This window comes from Pavona decussata, unplaced genomic scaffold (genome assembly GCF_977016875.1).
Source record: "Pavona decussata unplaced genomic scaffold, jaPavDecu1.1 SCAFFOLD_181, whole genome shotgun sequence".
NCBI classification, from domain to species: Eukaryota; Metazoa; Cnidaria; class Anthozoa; order Scleractinia; family Agariciidae; genus Pavona; species Pavona decussata.
In genome coordinates, this window is record NW_028145591.1 from 832,501 (window position 1) to 849,003 (window position 16,503).

Consider the following 16,503-nt stretch of genomic DNA (forward strand, 5'->3'; position numbering starts at 1 on the left):
AGGCTGTCAACTTGCATTTGAGTGATACTGTAATTGCTGTGGAGTGGGAACTGTGATAGGGAAATGTAGACAATTTTGCACATTATACATGTTACGCCTGTGCTTCAATATTTGTAAGGAGAGCAAAATAAAATAGCTATGGAAATTCCGGGGGGTTAGATGTGTTATTTTGAATCTCCTAGAACATGATTATAATACATGTATAATAATAATCATAATCCTGTTATTTTCTTTTTTTCAGTGAAAGCTGCCACCATTATGCATTTTATTGTGTTCCTTCACTGGCAGACCTAGTATTAACATGATGGACGTGACAAATGCTAAGCAAGTATAATTTTTTTATAGCAATAATAATTATTATTTTAAAGAAGTAATGCATACTTCCCATGTGACATGTGATAAGGGTTGTCACTGGAACATGTTACAGGTGTTCAATATGGGCTGTAGCACAGGACAAATTCCATTGCTAATTTGATGTTATTACATATGTGAACGAAAAGCCCATACATGTAGTTGGCATAAAAAAAGTAAGCAGCATTCTCCAACCTCCAAAAAAAAAATATTCCAAAGCGTATTTTGAGAGGAAGCACAGCATAATAAATTATTATACCATTTAATACACCATGCACATGTACAGCAAGGAAAACACAAAATCTTCTACACCCCCTGCTAGGTGCTTTTTGCCCTTTTGAGCTACCAGTCATTTAGAATACAATTAAACCAATCAGAATCTGTCTTCTGTGTAAATGTTTGTGAGTTTTATGGGGTTGGATTTTAAAAACAGAAAATGGCACCTTGTCACACTGGTAATAAATTTTCAAGAAATATTTTTCGCCTATGTAACATACATCTTTTTAGAGTTCAAAATGGAAAGAAACATCACTGAAAAATACTCAACCGCTGAAAAAAGGACTTGATAAGAAGATTTTATTGTGTGTTTGAAAGGTTTTGCTTCTAAAAGCAAATGCAAGAAATCTTTTGACTGGGCTGCTTTTTGTCATTTATTTTATCTTTGCTAATTTGTAGCTGTGTTTGGGAAGTGCTTTCGTGTAAACATTGACTAATTTCCATAACCTGGTTGAAATTAAATTTTGGTATACAAGTGGTTTACATCAACATGCATGGAATTTTAGCAATTTTCATTTTTCAAGGTTATTTTTTGTTATACGTGATAAATGCATGTAGCCTTGTACTTTTTGTATCAGAAAATGTTTGTCTAACGATTCAAATCTGTGGTTCCAGAAAATATCCATACCCCCACCTGGAAGGGAATTGGAAATTCCAGAGGGGTGGGGTGGTCAATGGCCAAGGAAATTACAGAGGGGAGGAGGGGTGAATGGTTGGATAAGTTTCCAGAGGGTCAACTTCACGTTCATGTCAGACATAGTTGTTCAAAATTGTAACTTACCAACTTAGCAACTTCGTAGATCTTTCTTGAAGACGTAACTTTGTTTAACTGTTTTAAAGAAACCCTTGTTACATTAAAAACATGTTTCCTTTTTGAAAAGCCTTTATAAGCGAAGTAGTCCAAGTGAGACAAGAAATCTTTGTCTGCGTTGCATGACTCAGTTATTATAAAAATGTTGTTTGTGAAACTTTCTTGCGTAGAAAAATATTGTTCACTGGCTACAATTGAATTTGCACCAATGTTTAAAAGGGAAACTTTTGTATGGCTATAAAGTGAAAGCCCCAATTTTACATAAAACATTGAAATATCTGTTTGTTATTTTTGTATTAAGTTACGGCCAAAGGTCAATTCCCGGGGTCAATTGATCAGTTTGTCATAACTGACTCGTGTTAAAACTTATTTTGTCCAAAGTATTTCAACTCAAAGTCCAAAACTATTAACTTAATTTCTATGCCAAAATTCAGCAAAATAGAGCCAATTCAACATTCTTTTAATGCGTTATTGTTCTCATACAAAGTTTGCATAAGAACGTGTACATGCTAATTTCGTTTTGCGGCTCCATTTCGTCTGCCGTTTCAAGTTACAATCTGAAAGGTCAATTTGTCTCCCTGCCCTGCTAATGCTTATTTTGTCCAAGCTATTCCGATTCAATAGGAAAACTATTGACTAAAATAACTAGACTGAATGATTACCATGAGAAATACTGATTGAGTAGAACTAAAGCGATAATCCTTTTGATCTCCTACAAATTTGCATAGGAACGTAAACATGACATATGCAAATTAAATGAAAAAACATTTTTTCATTGCCGGACATTCCAACAATTTAGATTTAAAATCTTCAGCGCAGCTAATGGTAAAGTTTGATGTCAATGATCACAGGTAAATATATAAAATACAACAATTATTTCAGTATCAAGAGCTTTTTGGCAAACTCTACCGGTGAAATTGAACGGCGCGCGCGCTCTTCGATAACGCATATTTTCTCCTCGTGTAGGCAGTTCTTGATATTTCTGCAATGTTCACATCAAACTGATTTTTGAGGCGTTCTTTTGAAAAGGGGGATTGCAATATCAAATCTCTTAAGAGATCTAGGCATAGCAAGTTTGGCTTAATAGGAAGTCAAAAGAACAATCCATGTGGGTCTCTAACTAGGAAGGTTCATTCAATTATTGTATTCTTTTGCCAAATTTACAAATGCAGTGTTGACCAGTGCATTCTTGCTTTGACATTTCCTTTTATTTAGTATTGAGCATTCAACTCTTTCTTGTGTTTTAGTACAGATCATACATTTTCAGGCTTGCAATCTTTGATGATCGAATGATTTGGAACTGTCTCTTTCAATAGAACACCTACTTATTTCTTTTTTACTAGCCCTTCTTGACACCTAATGAACTGGCGAAGGACCTCCTCGCACAGTTATTAATTCTGTGTCACTATTGTCCTGAGAAACATTATTGCTTGTGAAGTAGTTGAAGATGAAAGTGTTTTTGTAAAAAAAAATCCATTTTTTTCTGTGCCTTGTTATAATTTTCTCTTACTGTAACTAATTACTTGGGCAATCTGTGGAGCCCAAGTTATTAATTCCACTTTCTTCTTAGATGTTAAAAGTGCAATAGGGTGTTGGGCAAGTCTGGGCAAGTTATAGTATCTGTTGATGGATTGTGAATGTGACAAAGTTTAAGTTGAGATGACCACATGACTATGTTTATACTTCATGTGCTGTTTGCTGTTTTCAGTTTATCAGAGGTGTTTCGTTAGCATCAAAGGTGATAATTATTTCGCACTATTCTTCTCCATGTACCAATTTTTTTTTAAGAAAACAAAACAGTGAATCTCATGTTTGCCCTCTAAAAACAGCGAGCAAGCATGTAGTAGTCAAATATGGAATGAAAGGAAATCCCTTGCTTGTTTTCATGAATTTAAGCTACCAGTGAGGGATACCTAAAATATAAAACGTTGAAGTAAGTTGAATTTGTGAGATAAAATGCGTTTGAGGCATGATTTCTGGAGTAATAACAATCAAGACACCATTTGTTTGTTTACCTTTCGGTTTGAAGAGGCATCTCATTGGTGCCTAAATGATAGTTGTTGACACTCAAGCGAGTCAATATTGCATTGCTATTTTGCTTAGAAGGCGTGACTGAGTTAAAGTGACAAGAAATTCTGTCTAGTACGTTGATTCCACATACAAATACACATGCCATTCGTGGTAGACCCACACTAAAAGATTTTGGACGTTTTCAGAACAGATTTGTGCGCAAACTTAAACAAAAAGAAAGATACTGTATTCAATGATACCAAATGGACAAACTGACAGATAGTCAACAAAGCAAAATGGAAAGCAGTTGCTCCACTTTCGTACCTCTTATTAATGCTCATTTTTTTTTTACATATAATCATGTAGTTTGGCATGTTCACAAGTGCATTGTTCGTGATTGTGCATCATCAGCAAAATCTGTTGACATTGTGTTTGATGATCAAAGTGATGTGTTGGAGAAAACTATAACTGTACCTAGTCTACCAAAGGAAAATGGTGTTCCAGTGAAAATAAACGTAATTGAATTGAGATCTCCTCAAGCGAATTTATTTTTAGCAAAAATGATTGTGTTGGATTTCACAGGTGTGTGTTTCAATGCAATCATGCATCCAGATCGTGTCACCAGTATAAAAGCTGAAATGTCTGTCACAGAAAGCCCAGGAAATAAGGGTATTTGGGTGAAAAATTGTTCACACAAATCTCGTTTTTCATCAAAATTCGTCATTATCTGAAATGCACTCATGGTTACAAAACTTGACATGTTCAGTGATGTTATGTTTTTTTTTTTTTTTTATTCAATCCTTTGCGTGACATTTCAGGTTGAACTAATCACATTTATCGCAAATACAAAGTGATGCCTTGGACTCTCCGTGAGTCTTTCATAGTTTACCTGTCATCAAAGACTGAACTAACATGCATGGTCAAATACGCCTAATAAAATGACAGCCAAGTATATGCTCCCACAGTGCCTTCTTTGATTATTATTTTTATTTTTTTAAGAACACTTTATTGTGTACAGTACTTCAGAACAGTACATTTCATTAATTATATTACCATATGACACTGCATTACTACATAACTTACATTACAGCTAACACCGATACTAACAATTATATCATTACTTGCAATACAATACTAATTACTTAGAATACTTACAATACGGTACTAACGATGTCACAATAGTTATGATGCTTTTTAAACTACAAACTTAGGCAACAAATTACACAATTACACATTACTTGCTGGCGCTTGGCAGCCTTGCAAAGCAATATAGCAAAAATACAAAAAATTGAAATAAAATTAAAAGGCGCAAAGACTTATTTGCAGCTTAGATTTGTGTTTTTCAATTTCAAGGTGACTCTTTAATATAGCAAAATAGGCTTCCCAGATATACCCTTCTTCTCTTCTTGACGCAGTATAGATGTAATATTTGGCAAAAATTTAACGGACCTTCAAGCCAAAACGACGAGACAGATCCAGGGTTGTCATTATGTTTCTGAGTAGCAGGTTCTGTCCATAAAGTAGGCGGCTGCAGCAAGGCACGGGCATCGTTCAGGGAGGGTATGGAGGGATATTGGTCCCTTCTATGGGGGGTCCTGTGGGGCCTCCCCCAGGAAATTTTGCCAAAAACGATACTCTGAAATGCAATCTGGGCATATTTTCAGCAAACTTTGTGTAAATTTGTAAATGGTTTTCCCACTGTTAAGTTGATGTTATAGTTCTGCAATCCATCTTTATGTGATACCTGAAGTCATGTATAACTGTATAATTCACCATGCCTGCCATTATCTTTATTTCCTTTTCTTTCTTTTGTGATTAAAAATCCTGAAAAACTACAGCGCACAAGAAGGAGACTACTATTCTCTTACACTGTATTTTGTCTTCAACACAACTTTTCTATTTACAGTATTGTCCGGTTTCTGTCAGTGTGTACTCTTTGAATTCAGTGTTTGAAATGTAAATTACTGTAACATACAAAATACTTCAAAGAAACCAAGATGCTTCAGATTAGACTTATTTCATTACAGATTAGATTGCTCTAATCATCTTCCAAATCACTGTAATAATCAGATTCATCTGATTCATGATCATCCACTTCATTATCATTATCATTATGTAAAACCCGGTGAACTGAAATAAAAAGTCAACAGCCCACAAAAATGAAATGAACATCTTACTAATTATCAGAGGTGCCGTCATGTCTGGCGGATAAATTTGGCAATTTTCTTGTTTGTATAAACACTCATTTGGCTGCAAGTTTCGTCTTGCAAATAAAGCTCAACTTATTCTAAAATTATCCTTCTTCGTTTCAATATTAGTTTTAGCCTTGGTATTTCTTTTTGATTGCTTGAGAGACGCGCCAGCACAAAAAAACGTAACTGTAAATAGTGAGTAAATTTAATTAGGGTTTACAAAATTTTCACACTGTTGTAATCAACAAAAGTGTTTCTAAAGCGACACAAAAGAAAAGATAATTCGAATGTAAGAAAAAAAGTATCATTAAAGTAACCTTAATGTTAGTGCCAATACTCACAAGATAACCAGTGAACCAGAACGACTTTTCTTTTTGCCGTATCGGGGTACTGAATCCATGGTCTGTCCAATGACTGATATTGTTTTCCGAGACAATGCGAAACGTGCAAAGGACGAGTTTTTATCAACGTTTACCTTGTTGCCCGTCGTCTTGCTCATTCTCCTCATCTTCCCTCATCGTCTTCTTTTTAATGAAATAGGCCTTATCACGGTTTTCGACGCCATTTTGACGAGTAGGCAAACACGTCTGAAATAACAGTGTTTGTATGGAAATCCGATGTCAAATAATTTTCATAAAACATCGCTTCTGAAAAACTCATGAATTGGAAACTTTTAGCACTAGTAAAAGGATTTTAAGAAAAAAAATTTGGAGGGATGTAGCTGTGCCAGAAAGCGTCCAGTCGTGTTTTGAACTTTCCATACATTTGTCTGTATTTTTTCCCGCGAACTATTTTTAGTAGCAGTTCACGGCTGGTTCGCTATACAGACAAATGTATGGAAAATTCAAAACACGACTGGACGCTTTCTAGCACAGCTACATCCCTCCAATTTTTTTCTAAAAATCCTTTTACTAGTGCTAAAAGTTTCCAATTCATGAATTTTTCAGAAGTGATGTTTTATGAATTCAAAGTTATTTGACATTGAATTTCCATACAAACACTGTTATTTCAGACGTGTTTGCCTACTCGTCAAAATGGCGTCGACAACCGTGATAAGGCCTATTGAAATCAAGCAAAGTCCTATTTCGTTTCGCTCCGCCCCCTCCGCTCGCCATAATTTTTTTGAAACCTCGAGCATTGACTGATGCTTTCGCAAGCGCGGCCAATCGCGTCGACATCTGTGTCACGCACACAATTTATTGTACTTTTTAGGCAAAATAACTGTTTTATTGCCTCTGTTCCGATTTGGCTTCCAACAAATTATTAACTGAACAGTTTTATTTCCGCGATACCATGCCTAGAACAAACCTAGCAGCCAGAGTAGCCGGCGCAGTATTCGGAATAGCCGGTGAAATGTGCCGGTTGCCGGCTTATTTTGACAACCCTGCAGATCTCTAGTGAACCCGTATGTTATTTCTTGTTCTGATAAGGTGATTGAATTTAGGGTTTTTCCCTTCCATCAGAGGGAAAATTGAGTCCAAAAACGCTGTACAAAAGGGCAAGTTACGAAAAGGTGTTTCAATGTTTATTTCTCGTTACAAAGGTGTCTTTGCTCTTTTTGAACAGGCGAATCCCTGAAAAGAGTGGCATTAGTTGGTAAAATATGAATATGATCTTAAACTGAAAGATAGCAAGTCTAATGTCTTTAGTAACTTTAAAGGGAATGCTGTAAGTAAGTTGTATTGATTCTTTGTCGAAGTTAGCTTGTTTCATCCTCCTCTCTGCTGTAGGTCTTTCGAATTTCTTTTGCGTGAAATTTTGTCTGGAGAAATTTTGTTATTGTTATTAATTTTATGGAACTTGTTATAGGTCCGCTTTTACCCTTTAATAAATTAATCCATTCTTGGGTGATCGCATGGCAAAGGCCACAATACTTCAGAAAGTTAGTCTTTAACTGAAATGTTGATACAAAGTCATTAAAGGTTAAGAAAGAGTTGCCTTTGAGAATATCACTGACTTTAGTAATGCCAGCTTCATGCCACTGCTTGTAATAAACTGAGGATCCATTAATTTTAATAAACCTATTCCAGATAATTTCATCTAGTATTTGCTCTGTGGATTCAGGAGTAGAGTAAACTAGTTTTTGCCAAGCTTCCAAGGCTTCTTTATAAAAATCAAGAGGTATATGGGCTTTTGGGAACTTCTTCTTTGATTATAGTGTCATCTCCATGCTGTTAATCCCTACAAATTTTTATACCTACCAAGCCCTTTTACGAAAATCATTGAGGCGCATAGTCAAACATCAGAACCTTCAATGGCCTTCAAATAACAATACAAATAGCTTTTTCACTAAATTTGACTGTAAACACACCTATGACATGGTGTTTGCATCAGGTCGTAAAGTTAATTCTGGCTCCCAGCAATATGGCTTGAGCTCCTAACTTTCAGTTTTCTTAGGCTGCAACCTTGAAAAGGATAAAACAACAAGCACTGGTATCAGGTTATAAAATGTACTAGGCCGTTTGTGCCCAATCAGTCATGGAAATAATTTTTACCTAATTAGTCCAATTATTAATAATTATTATTTATTATAGCCCATGTTAGTATCAGCATGTGTTCTGTTGGCTAGCATAGACAAATGAAAATCATGTATGTATAGATCACACACATCCTGCATGCAACTAGGACCAGTAGTGTTAAAAGTTAAAGTGCAAGATGCTGGTGAAGAAAGAATGATTGCAAATTTTATGATTGGTTAATTTATTCATTTATTCTTGTTGCTACTAACTTAAAGTTTTACCTCTGGCACTGGTACATTTTTCTGACCTCATATCATTTTGAAAAATAAGAGGTGAAGAACTGTAAGGCCAGCTGATTGCCTATCAGGGCTCTCGTGAAGTGAGCTTAACACTTCAAACCTTGTTGGTAAATTCAACCATGTACAGTGTACAGACACTATAGCCTGCAACATCAAGGTTCTATAATGAACATTCAGCTACAATAGGTGTAAATGGTTGTGACCCTTACTGACAACCCTGTATGTTAATGGTAATCAAAGAAATGCATTTCCAGGCACCATTACACATCTTGCATAATTGCACCTGATATGAACATTTGTTTCATCATGATGCTCATGGGTGATTTCCATGTGGAGGTTGGAGGAAAGAAGAGCATTTGTTCACTCAGCTATTATATAATGCATTTGTTATTGGCTTCTCTATAGGGGGAAGGGGAAGAAACAACAAGAAAAAACCCAGGAAACTTTAGACTAAAGTCCAAATGATAGAGGGAAACCTACACTTGATTGTGAAAGGGTACTTGTTATAGGGTTCATTCTGCCAAAGATGCTTATGCTTTAAGATATGAATTATAGCCTTATGGATGGCAAATAAAGGTGCAAATATTATCCTTTTTTTGGAAGACTTAACCCTTTCAACTGTTATGGCAAACCAGCTCCAATTGAATGTTGCAGAATATTTGTCTGGAGCCTGAAGTATATTATGCCATCAGCCGTTTATCTCCTCCCTCTGCTCTTACAGAAATGTGCTGAAAAACCACTAATTACTCCACACGTAGCCTGGGTCCACTTCTTTGAGAATATGGCAACAAATGCATGAATGGCTTACAAAGGCAAATCCATTATCTATGAAACCTGCTTCAGTTGGGTGGGGAGGGGTGGGGGATGGGCGTGCCTCCTGGAAGAATGAGCGATCGTGGGTTGTCATGGGAAACTGCAATGTGCCACGCCCTGCCTCACATCTCTTCTCTTCCCCACAGACCTTGGGTCTTGAAGCACCCAAGTCTCCGACCAACCTCTCTTTGGCTTGACTCAGTTCTGGCTAAGGGTCCCAAGGGATGGTATCACTGTTGACATTTCTTTCATTGGAAAGAGGCAAAAAATATTTCCTCTTGCCTGCATTCTCTTAGCCTTAGTCTAGTGGGTCTAGTATTCCTTTCCTCACCCTTACTGTACTGGACGGTTGACAGGACATGTCATCATCCGTTACACTTGTAGCAACGAAACGACTCTGCACCACTCAACAATCTCTGGGAGACTTCACAAACACTGGACAGATTGCTTGTTACACAGGATTGGACAGAAAGATTCTGTGAGGATCTGGGTACTGCGCAGTAACTTTGTCATCTGTTCCAGGAGTCGTGCTGCCACCTGATGAAGAGAACAGTAAGTTCCTTCTATGGCTTGTGATGATGAGCTGTTCCATTACCCATGAATCCTCCTGTCCAGCAAAGCTCTGGTCAATCTTCCACATCTTGATGCACTACAGGAGGCAAGCAGTCAGCTGAGCAATGACCAAGTCACAACTCTAGCAGTTCCAGACTTTGATGCTGAACATTTTGCGTCAGTTACCATTCCCAATGCTGTTGAGAGGCGTTCACAACAGCACTTGCTTGATCCCGTCATAGTCACCAGCAGCCTCTCCTGAGAGGAGAGAAGAAGCTTCTTGAGGACATCCTGAAAGGAAAACACTGAACTTTGTAACCGTTCTAGTTCTCTAAATTGTGCAGTTGGGGGTGGGAGTGTAGTTAGTTAGGATAACAGTTAGGACCATTAACCTTTAGATTAGATAATCTAACCATGGGTACCCAATAGCCTAGCAATAGCCATAACATTGACCATAACTTCTAACGCTAACTTCCTAATTGTAGTCCTGACTAACTACAACCCCATCCTTTACTTCAAAATGGATTGGACCGGAACGGTTACAAAGTTTCAGTGTTCTCCTTTCGGGGAGTCCTTTAGAAGTTTCTTCTTTCCCCTCAGGAAAGGCTGCTGATGACTGTGACAGGATCGAGTAGGTGTTGTTGTGAATGTCTAACCACTCTGGAGATGGTTACTAATGTTAATGTTGAGCATCACAGTCTGGAACTGCTGGAGTTCTGACTCAGTCATTGTTTAGCTTACTACTCACCTTCTGCAGTGCATCAAGATCTGGAAGATTGTCCAGAACTCTGCTGGACAAGAGGATTCATTGGTCGTGGAACAGTTCATCATCACATTTCACAGAAAGAACTTACTGTTCTTTTCATTCAGTGGCAGTACCACCCCTGGAGCAGGTCACACAGACACTGAGTAGTAACCGGAACCTCACAGAATCCTTCTGTTCTGTCCTGTGTAACAGGCAATCTGTACAATGTTCGTAAAGTCTACTAGAGATCGTAAAGTGGTACAGAGTCATTTCATTGCTTCAAGTGCAATGGTTGAGGGCCACTGTATACAAGAATGAAGGCCAACAAAGGGAACACATCACTTCTTCTCCCCTTTCTAAACCAAGCTTTCACTGAAAAAGCAGAGCAAGAGTAAATATTTCTCTGATCCAATGTAGAAATTCAATATTGATATCATTCTAAGTAGTTGTACAGCTCCTGAAGCAGGCTAGTACCCAGTCTTTTTTCCTTTTTTTTTAATTTTTTTTTAACCGCACACGTTACAGTACTTACAATAACTTACAACTAACTTAACGACGATGAATTGAGGCATGTGGGGTGTCATGGGAAGAGGCGCCTGTTCCCATGACACCCCACGCACCTCAATCTATCCTCTTGTCCAATCTTCTCACCCCACAAAACACATATATAGCCACTGGATACGAGTCTGCTCCTGAGGTGATTAATTTGTGTCCTAACCTTCACCATAATACTAAACCTTTCTATAACCTTGTTCTTTTGCTATCGCTAAAGCCAACTTAAACATGCCTAGGCCTTCTCTTTTTGTAATGCTCATCCTAACCTCTTACTTATGTTCATGTTCATGCACTAATCCTAATCCTTGCTTTCTGTATGCACATGACACAAATTGATTTCTCATTTCAGGAACTGTACCAGGACTCTAAGTTAGGATTGATCCAGGTCAGGAGAGATTTGTCAAAGACTCGGGTACTTTGAAACCTGCGGCCTGTAGGGTGGGGTAGGGAAGCAAGGTAGGACGTGGTATACTGTGGCTTCCCTTGGCACCCCAAGATCACTCATTCTTTCAGGCAGCATGGGGTGGGGGGGGGGGGGGAGGTTGGGGGCATCCCAACTAAAGCAGGCTTTATATATCTGGAGTTGCCTTTCTTGCCATATAGCTGGGTGAACATATGTTCTTCTTCTGGGAATTACCAATCAGCATTTTGAAGATCTAGCTCAAATTTCATAGGCGGATGGTGCTCTGTGGTCACCAATTTTAATGGACATTTAATACTATTTTCAAGAATGTACCAATTATTATAGCTGCCAGTCAGTGAAACAACTTGAGAATGCCATTTTCAGTGTTTATTCTCATGTTTTCTATAAAGTATAACTTTTTGTTACCTATGTTAAATTATGTAATAAACACTGTAAAACTCATATTTTCATTGGTGTGGCAGAGTTTGTGATCAGAGTATAGACACACAAAATAATGACGTCATTAACTTGGGTGATTGGCGCCACGATCTTAGTCTGTAGGTAAGACAGAGTGACTGGTCATCAATTTTGTAATCTGTATTGGCGAGTAGCATACTAACGTAGGCAATGAAATGAGGAAAGCAGACCTGCTTGATAGAAAATTGGACAAAGAACATTGGAAGTGACTTCAGCCAGGCTACAAAAGCTAGAACATTGTTGTGATGTGAAAAGTAAGGGAATATTTCTGTTAATAATTATGTCATCGATGGAAATCCCATAATACGTGTAATGGATCACAAATCGCAGTGAAGTGCTTCACATGTATATTACAGAGAATGGCACAATGCTGGAATCACTAGAGTTGAAGATATCTTCAACCAAAACAATTCCCTTGCCCCTGACATGTTTAGTAAAAAGTTTTCTTTGAAATCTTCCAACTTTCTGAAATATCTCGCATTGTGTAGCGCAATCCCCCGAGATTGGATTCGAATGTCTAAAGACACCCACGAAACCTCTGTTCCGGTCCCAGACACTGTGAACACGATATCAATAAATAAGCTTTCTTGCAAAATAGCGACCCAAAGTTTAATCGGCAAAAAATTTCAACCTCCAACTACTTAAAGAAGGATGAGGCAAGCAAACTTAGATAATAACGTAATTAAAAAATCTACAATATTCCATTTAATGTCACTAAAGATATTAAACTCGCCATCTTTCAATCCAAAGTCGAGCACCATATTCTGCCAACGCAACTTTATTTAGAGATAAAATTAAAGAGAAGAATAAATGCTATCTTTACGAACAAAAACAATCGCTAACCCGCTTATTTACAGCTTGTTCATTTGTCAAAACCTTTTGGACACAATTTACAAATTGGTGGAATACAAAAAATGACGATTCTATCGAGCTCAACGAAGAAAATTTTACCTATGGCTTCACTAACAGTATCGTGCTGCAACTTGGCCTGAACCTCAGTTTAATAATTGCAAAATATTACATTTACATTGCCTTGAGAGAAGAAGACCCTTATTTCTTTGATACCTTCCTTGCTGTTCTGAGAAGCAAACTTCACATAGAAAAACACAATTCAAAATTACAAATCAATCTTTAAATGCCGTAGAACTAAAACCTACCTTTTTGCCTATTAAATGAAGCAGCACTTTGTGTATTATAAATTGTAAACAAACATCTTTTTTTTTCTATTAAATTTTTTAAGCTTATATAAGTCTTGTATTGTATTGTATTTTCTTAGCTTGTATTTATGTTTGTAACTGTTTCTTTGTAACTCTTCACTGGAAGTGAGATAAAATCAAAGGCTCCTCTGAGCCAACTCGTGACTGCAGATGACACATCAGTAATTGAAATTTAGACGGCTACGGAAACTTCCTTGAAAGCTAAAAGAAATGATATCTTTGCCCGATTATGTAACAAAAAATAACCATTCTTGTACTATAAAAATGATTGTCAAATTATTCTCTACAGATTTAATAAGATTATTTTGATGTGCCGATTAAAAAAAATCATGTGTTTTTTTAAATTCAAAGTTCATAGAAGCACACCATGTGCAGCTACGTCATGCAAATTCGTGTCCGATAGTCCAGGACTACTGAATTTTGCGATCGGGCTAGTGGATTCTGACCATCCATCGGGAAGTGAAGTTTTTTTGGGAATTAAAATTACAAAATTACTGTAGGGCATACTTTTTTTAACTTCCAGGTAGATTTGTGTTTTTCAAGCCGATCTCACAGAGGGAAGTCTGTCCAACAGAGTATCGCATGACATTTCATGCCCGACGTAAATGCCTGAAATTTTTTCCTGTGGAGTTCAGTACTAATTATTTTTACGAAAAAAAAAAAAAAAACAGCGAATCTCACGTTTGCTCTCTAAAAACAGGGAGCGAGCATGTAGCAGTCAAATATGGAATGAACGGAAATCCTTTGCTTGTTTTCATGAATTTAGGCTAGATATATAGCCCACTTTGAAAAAGAGCTATAGCCTGGGTCGAAAGTAGCTTCCCAATCAATTGTGGGAAGGTTTGGGGGACGTTAGCTATTATCATTGCATTCAGTCTCCCCCCGAACAATCCCACAATCGCTTGGGCAGTTACTTTCGACCCAGGCCAGGACTCATTTTCAAAGTGGGCTATTGCAGGGAGGGATACCTAAAATACAAGCGTTGCAGTAAGTTCAATGTGACAAAGTTTAAGTTGAGATGACCACGTGGCTACGTCTATACTCCATTTGCCGCTTGCTGTTTTCAATTTATCAGAGGTACTTCGTTAGCATCACAAAGGTGAATTATTCCACACTATTCGTGTCTATGTCCTAATTTTTTTTTACGCAAAAAAAAAACCAGCGAATCTCACGTTTGCTCTCTAAAAACAGGGAGTGAGCATGTAGCAGTCAAATATGGAATCAACGGAAAGCCTTTGCTTGTTTTCATGAATTTAGGCTAAATATATATATCTCACTTTGAAAAAGAGTGATAGCCTGGGTCGAAAGTAGCTTCCCAATCGATTGTGGGAAGGTTTAAGGGACGTTAGCTATTGTCATTGCATTCAGTCTCCCCCCAAACAATCCCACAATCCCTTGGGCAGCTGGTTTGGGGGACGTTAGCTTTTATCATTGCATTCAGTCTCCCCCCAAACAATCCCACAATCGCTTGGGAAGTTACTTTCGAACCAGGCCAGGACTCATTTTCAAAGTGGGCTATTGCAGTGAGAGATACCTAAAATACAAGTGTTGCAGCAAGTTGAATGTGACAAAGTTTAAGTTGAGATGACCACGTGGCTACGTTTATACTAAATAATGAAATGTTATCTATGGCTTCACTAACAGTACATCGTGCTGCAACTTGGCCTGAACCTCAGTTTAATATTTGCAAAATATTACATTTACATTGCCTTGAGAGAAGAAGACCCTTATTTCTTTGATACCTTCCTTGCTGTTCTGAGAAGCAAACTTCACATAGAAAAACACAATTCAAAATTACAAATCAATCTTTAAATGCCGTAGAACTAAAACCTACCTTTTTGCCTATTAAATGAAGCAGCACTTTGTGTATTGTAAATTGTAAACAAACATCTTTTTTTTTCTATTAAATTTTTTAAGCTTATATAAGTCTTGTCTTGTATTGTATTTTCTTAGCTTGTATTTATGTTTGTAACTGTTTCTCTGTAACTCTTCATTGGAAGTGAGATAAAATCAAAGGCTCCTGTGAGCCAACTCGTGAATGCAGATGACACATCAGTAATTGAAATTTAGACGGCTACGGAAACTTCCTTGAAAGCTTAAAGAAATTATATCTTTGCCCGATTATGTAACAAAAAATAACCATTCTTGTACTATAAAAATGATTGTCAAATTATTCTCTACAGATTTAATAAGATTATTTTGATGTGCCGATTAAAAAAAATCATGTGTTTTTTTTAAATTCAAAGTTCATAGAAGCACACCATGTGCAGCTACGTCATGCAAATTCGTGTCCAATAGTCCAGGGCTACTGGATTTTGCGATCGGGCTAGTGGATTCTGACCATCCATCGGGGAAGTGATTTTTTTTTGGGAATTAAAATTACAAAATTACTGTAGGGCATACTTTTTTTAACTTCCAGGTAGATTTGTGTTTTTCAAGCCGATCTCACAGAGGGAAATCTGTCCAATAGAGTATCGCATGACATTTCATGCCCGACGTAAATGCCTGAAATTTTTTCCTGTGGAGTTCAGTACTAATTATTTTTACGAAAAAAAAAAAAAAAAAACAGCGAATCTCACGTTTGCTCTCTAAAAACAGGGAGCGAGCATGTAGCAGTCAAATATGGAATGAACGGAAATCCTTTGCTTGTTTTCATGAATTTAGGCTAGATATATAGCCCACTTTGAAAAAGAGCTATAGCCTGGGTCGAAAGTAGCTTCCCAATCAATTGTGGGAAGGTTTGGGGGACGTTAGCTATTATCATTGCATTCAGTCTCCCCCCGAACAATCCCACAGTCGCTTGGGCAGTTACTTTCGACCCAGGCCAGGATTCATTTTCAAAGTGGGCTATTGCAGGGTGGGATACCTAAAATACAAGCGTTGCAGTAAGTTCAATGTGACAAAGTTTAAGTTGAGATGACCACGTGGCTACGTCTATACTTCATTTGCCGCTTGCTGTTTTCAATTTATCAGAGGTACTTCGTTAGCATCACAAAGGTGAATCATTCCACACTATTCGTGTCTATGTCCTAATTTTTTTTTACGAAAAAAAAAAAAAAGAATCTCACGTTTGCTCTCTAAAAACAGGGAGTGAGCATGTAGCAGTCAAATATGGAATCAACGGAAAGCCTTTGCTTGTTTTCATGAATTTAGGCTAGATATATATCTCACTTTGAAAAAGAGTGATAGCCTGGGTCGAAAGTAGCTTCCCAATCGATTGTGGGAAGGTTTGGGGGACGTTAGCTATTGTCATTGCATTCAGTCTCCCCCCAAACAATCCCACAATCCCTTGGGCAGTTGGTTTGGGGGACGTTAGCTTTTATCATTGCATTCAGTCTCCCCC

The 16,503-nt window shown here is 37.5% G+C and overlaps 1 long non-coding RNA gene across 1 annotated transcript in view; it reads left to right on the forward strand.

Annotated features, from left to right (window-relative positions):
• The window catches only part of LOC146463070 (uncharacterized), a 12,602-nt gene extending 9,910 nt beyond the window's left edge, over positions 1-2,692 (forward strand). The window contains exon 3 of the long non-coding RNA XR_014857000.1: positions 242-2,692. This is a non-coding gene — a long non-coding RNA (uncharacterized LOC146463070). The remainder of the gene's footprint in view (positions 1-241) is intronic.
• The last annotated feature ends 13,811 nt before the right edge of the window (positions 2,693-16,503 follow it).